The sequence below is a fragment of the Excalfactoria chinensis genome, chromosome 3 (assembly GCF_039878825.1).
Source record: "Excalfactoria chinensis isolate bCotChi1 chromosome 3, bCotChi1.hap2, whole genome shotgun sequence".
Classification (NCBI taxonomy): domain Eukaryota; kingdom Metazoa; phylum Chordata; class Aves; order Galliformes; family Phasianidae; genus Excalfactoria; species Excalfactoria chinensis.
The window spans coordinates 323,038-328,839 of record NC_092827.1 but is presented as its reverse complement, the minus strand read 5'-3'; positions in this window follow the sequence as shown (position 1 = coordinate 328,839).

Sequence of the window (5,802 nt, the reverse complement as noted above, 5' to 3'; positions counted from 1 at the left end):
TACCCAAAAATCACTCAAAAAATATTTTGAGTTTTAGGAAATTCCTTTAAAAAAAAAACAACAACAACAAAAAAACAAACAAACAACAAAGAAGAAAGTGCCTATAGCAGAGAGCTGGAGCTGCCAAATGACCTAAAAGGCCTAAAGTTGGTGGGAAGAGTACCAGGCCAGGAGAAGTAAAGCAGGCAGCTGGGGAGACCTTATTCACCCTGCCTTTCACCGTGCCACCATTTTCACAGTACGATGAATCCTTTGGAAATTGTGTCTTTCTATTATGCATCAACAGGAAAGTTAAGGAGCGTTTTTATCAGCAATATGTCTCAGTGGTGCACTCAGAGAGCAGCTAAAAGCTTCTTTGAACAGTAAAAATGCAAAGTTAAGCACCAAGTGCAGAATTTTTCCTGCAATATGGGGCTTTCCTGCAAACCAAAGCCCAAAGCTGAACTCTAATGCTGCCTCATGCCAAGTCATATGCACATACACATGAACTGAAATGAAGAACTGGGGCACCAATTACCACTGCTATCCCTAGAACCCTTACTGGAGTGTTACAAATTTGTGGCTAACTCATTTCTGGAGTAGTTTTTGGAATCAGACCTGTACTTTCATTCCTGTCAAAGGTTGCCTGTTTGAATATAAGCTGGTTTTCATTACCCTAACACTGAAGAAAATAAGCAAGATGAAGAGTCAGATATGCTGAGTGAGATGCTAGTGGTGAAAAGTAAAGTTCTGTCCAGGTAGGAGTGAATGCACATTTTATATTGGCTTAAATGGAGCTAGAATTTCCTGGACATGAGGAAGATAGTTATTAAACTTCTTCCTGAAATGGAAGTACTCTCCTGGTATCCCCAGGGATAGTATTCCCTCTGGAAAACTCTCAGGACTCAGCAGTAGTGAGCAGGTTGCACAGTAAATCAAGGAAAAAAGGGAAGCGCGTTGCTCAGACTTTATCTATACAATCCATGCAAAATATATCAATTTCAGCTGTGGAAGCTATAGAGATAAAAGCAGGCATTCAAATCAAGTCTTCATTCTGTATATATGATGCAGATGGAGGAAGCAGCATAGGATGGGACAAAATACACCTGATTTCAACATCTGCACTAGCTATTCTTGTGTTGTGCTCCTAACTGGTGTGATAAGGAACAATACCCCCCAAAGTCCTCAATAAAGTAGCAGCATAGGGCATCTGCATTGTTATTGCTAGAAGATAACCTTTCTACTTTGGTTCACATCTTTCATTTTCAGCAGTGCTGAAGGACTAAGGGGTATGAAGCAATAGTGGAGCAGGTTATATCTACCTCACATCGCTCCTGTATTCTGCTAATGCTTTGTTTCTCCTTCACGTGGAGAGGCGCACTGAGGAAAGAACAAAAGCAAATGAGTTAACTGTAAATTTCAATTGATACAATGGTGAGGCTTTCACACTTCTATAGAAATTTCATATAGAAATGCAGCTGGCTTCAGTAGTGGGAAAATCTCACCTATGTCCATATCTAAAGCATGTTTGCTGAAGGCTTCCAAGTATATCATCCCTTCTTCAATTAACTAGGATGTAATTGGGGGGGGGGGGGAAACAAAACGTTCCTCTTCAAAGCTGCCTCTGTTTTAAACTTTAAGATGTGCATTTTTAAGCAGATTATATTTAAGTGTAAGTTTATTGTAATTTATTGTACTCTTGTGTGTTTTGTTCGTAAGGCGCTTATTTAATACTTTAATGCCTTGGTGTCTTAACAAGCTTAAAAAATTAGCAGGCTCCATGCCCTAGTTCCATTTACGGGATGTAATGCTGTAATTCTAAAGCAGGAATTGTCACAGAAGATTTCATACAGTTTTAAATGAGCAAATAAGTATAAGAGGCGAGATCAGAGAAGTACAGTAGGAGATGGGTGATTGGTAGAAGTAAGTGACGCCAAGGAGTGAAATCTGAAAGGTTCTTCAGAAGGACTGGTGTGGTACTTCAAAGTTTTGAGTCCCCAAAGGGGATGGAAAAAAAAAACACATAACTCCAGACTGACATTTCTAGAGAGTTGCAGCGACTGAATTCTGCTCTTGGACATCACAGGTGCTCTAGAACAAACCAATGCCTTTGAAGGATCCCTCAATGAATTCTTGAAACAAAGATAAACTGACATGAAGATCTGGACGTGGGAAATCAACCTGAGGATTTGCAGAAATAATGCATCTATATCCTAAGCAGTCCCACCTCTCTACAGAGCTCAAGGCAGCTGCTCATTTTGGAGAAGCTGCAGATGAAGGAAGAAATGTAAGGTAGCTCAAGTGGGAATCAAGTCTGACATCTGAGCTGCCTACAGGTAGGTGCTTACTGTCATGGGAAGTGTCTAAGCTGCTTTCACCATCACATGGCAGATCTCAGCTGAGCTATTCAGGGCCATCTAGTGCCGCTTCAGACACTGCTAGACATCCCAGACAGCGCTACCATTTGGACAGCTAAGGTAAACCTCACGTATGTAGCAGCATGCTATTTTGTGCTTCTTGATCTGTCCAGCCTTTGGTCATGGACTTCCTCCTTCAGAAGTCAAGTCACTCTGAGTGCCTGAGGATGGGGTGAATTGTTCTCCGGTCATTTCTTGTCACTGATGAAGAGAAATGAAATTCTCGCATAAAATTGTCTATGGCAGACCTGTGTCCTTGACCAGCACCTGAACTGGGTCATTTCAAATACTACTAGACTTCACGTGTGGCGGTTTCACACTCATGGATAACTAAAATCAGGCACACTCCACTCATCCTCCTGAAAGGAATAGGGAAAGTATGATGCAAAAGAGGCAAAATGGGAAACAGCATCTGGATGAGGAACTACAAGATGTGATTTAGTGGCTTGTGGTAGCAAATGTAATGGGAGGATGGTTGGACTGGATGATCTGGTAGATCCTTTCCTACCTTGTGATTCTATGATTCTGCTTATGGGTTGATAAAAAGACAAGGAGACCATGCATCATGGGAAAAACAGACTCAGTACAGGGAAACTATATTCCCTATTTAGGAAATAGGGAAACAGACTTAGTTTAGGGAAACTGTTTTCCCTATTTCAAGCAGACTAGAGCAGTTAGAAACTGAAAGCAAAGTAGACACCCTCCTTTCCACCCACTCTCTTGTTTTAGATCTTGGTGTTCCCTCAAACCCTCATAATCCAAGCAGAGCTATTCCCTTATTATGACAAGAATGGACACACCCTCACCATGTAACACTGAACCATAAATTATACCACACCACTACTAAATTATCTTAATTCCACAGTCAGGCTGTCACCATCATGCTGCCATTTGGACAGTTCAGCAGTACAAACCATCAAACCCACTACCCAAGATTGTGCCCTGAAGCCTTTTTATTTTCTGGTATAAATATGCCCCATAGTCCATCTCTATCATCCCACATGCTTATTGCTGTGCTCCTTGTTCAAGGGTGCATATTTACCTTAGAGTTTCTGGCAAGTACTGGAGAGGGGTAAATGTGTCTGTTTTCTTTTTATGTGTTGTGCTGTAAAAGAAAATAAAGTTGTAAAGCTGCCACAGCTTGCTGAAGGAGCGTGTCGATAGCTGGCTCATTGTCAGCAAAACTCTCCTCCTGGTTTGCAATTAAAGAAAAAGATGACTGTGTTCCAAATGTAATATTTTCTTTAGAATTTCATAAGCAACCTCCAATTCCACGACGGTCGTAAAATTTACTTTCCTTATTCTGATATTCCGGTACATTTCATTCCACAATAAATTCTTTAGTTGTTTTACTTTCACCTTGTCCGAGTGAGTTCCACTGTGCAGCTCAGCGGTGCCTGTCCATAAAATGGAAATAGTCTTTCCTTCAAAACATGTGTGAGATTGAATAGTGAGGAATACACTCGGATTTCAGTAAGATTCTTCACGTTTAAAATTATGAGTGTGCCGAAAGGCTTTGTTGAAAATAGAGCAAAATGTCCATCAATTCCATTCTGTATTTTGTCAAGGACCATTTTTTATCTCTGTTTACACTTCACACATCATTTTATCTCCACCTTGCTGTTCACCATCAAGATATAATATTAATATATATGAATTATGTGAAATTGTCAAATTATAAAAACCCGCTACCATCCCACTCGAGAAACTATACTGACTTCTTAATGTTATTATTTAGCATTAGTAAATATTAATTAAGACAAAAGAATGCTGATTTAAAAGAGATCGTTCCTAATCTTCTAATAATTCTGGACATCAGTCATAAATGTGTGGATAAATAGGCAACACCTCTCTCCAAGTTCTCATGTGCACATGGCAACTTAAAAAATAAACCTGAAAAGGCTTAACATTTTTAGGTTGGGAAGACAAAGCATTTCTCTATGAAGAGCATATATGCATAGAATCATGGAATCTTTCTGGTTGTAAAAGACCTTCAAGATCAAGAGTTGTTAAAGATCGAGTCAAGACTGTCAAGATGGAGTCATTAAAGAAGATTAACAACTGTTTGCAAGGTTGGACAGCGACAGGACAAGGAGGAATGGTCTGAAACTGAGACAGGGCAGGTTGAGGTTGGATCTGAGGAGGAAGTTTTTCCCCCAGAGGGTGGTGACGCACTGAACAGGTTGCCCAAGGAGGCTGTGGATGCCCCATCCCTGCAGGCATTCAAGGCCAGGCTGGATGTGGCTCTGGGCAGCCTGGGCTGCTGGTTGGTGACCTGCACACAGCAGGGGGTTGGAGCTGGATGGGCACTGTGGGCATTTGCAACACAGGCCATTCTATCAGTCTATGATATGAAGATCACTAAAGAAGTCCAACACTTTGCTACTCAGTTTGGCACATGAAATTATGAGAACAATGAAAGAGGGACAGAACCATTCTAGGTATAAAGAACTGGTCCAAGAACTCGTCATTGAGAACTTACTACCACTTATTCCATCAGCTCAATCACTCCTGAGCTTCGCAAAGAATTGAGTTTTTTTATATCTTTTGGATACCTGAATTTGCTGGAGACCCTAATGATAAAAATAATTTAAAATGTTTTGCTAGGGTGTCTTAACTCTCATTTGTTACATTTTTTAATGCAGAATCTCAAATATTTTATCGTTGTTTAGTTACCTTTAATTAAATACTAATCCACCTTATCTGAGAGTCATGTCATCAAGAATTACTCATAACCAGTTATCAAAAGATCAAATATGATCCACATACTATGAGCTTACTGGGCAAAAACTTACACCTGATTTTGTGAATGCAGATGTGTGAAAATGCGGGCTGTGTGCTGAGCACTCATAGCTGTTATCACAAGTAGTTGGGACTGGAGTGCCATTCCTGCAGTAAGTAAAATTCTATCACTACTGCAGCAAATAAAATTAGACACTATTTCTCTACTGGAGAAGCAGCACAAGCTAATTGTTTCTTTACCTGACTGCATGAATGATTTCCTTGAAGTAATATAACATTTCTGCTCTCTTTCTTATTTGAAGATTTCCTAATTATTTTTTTCCTAAAATATTTGTATCATAATTTTCTTTCACTTCAGTATTTATTTCTCCGGGGCCCAGAAGATCCAGCAGTAATTTGAATCAAGATCTCTCATCATTACTTTAGGCATTAAATAACTTAACTCAGCTGTTATATCTCACTGACATTCAAGAAGCACAAAGCTTTTAGAAATCATATCATCTAATTTTAATTACAGACAATAAAAACACAGAGCGCTACAGGAAGTGGACCCACATTACCAAGTAGGTCAGATGTAAAGTCAGCAACAGCACCTGGATCTTCTGCATTCCATGGAATTAGTTCAATGTGGTGCATGCTTCTGATGGTCTGATAGAATTTTTCC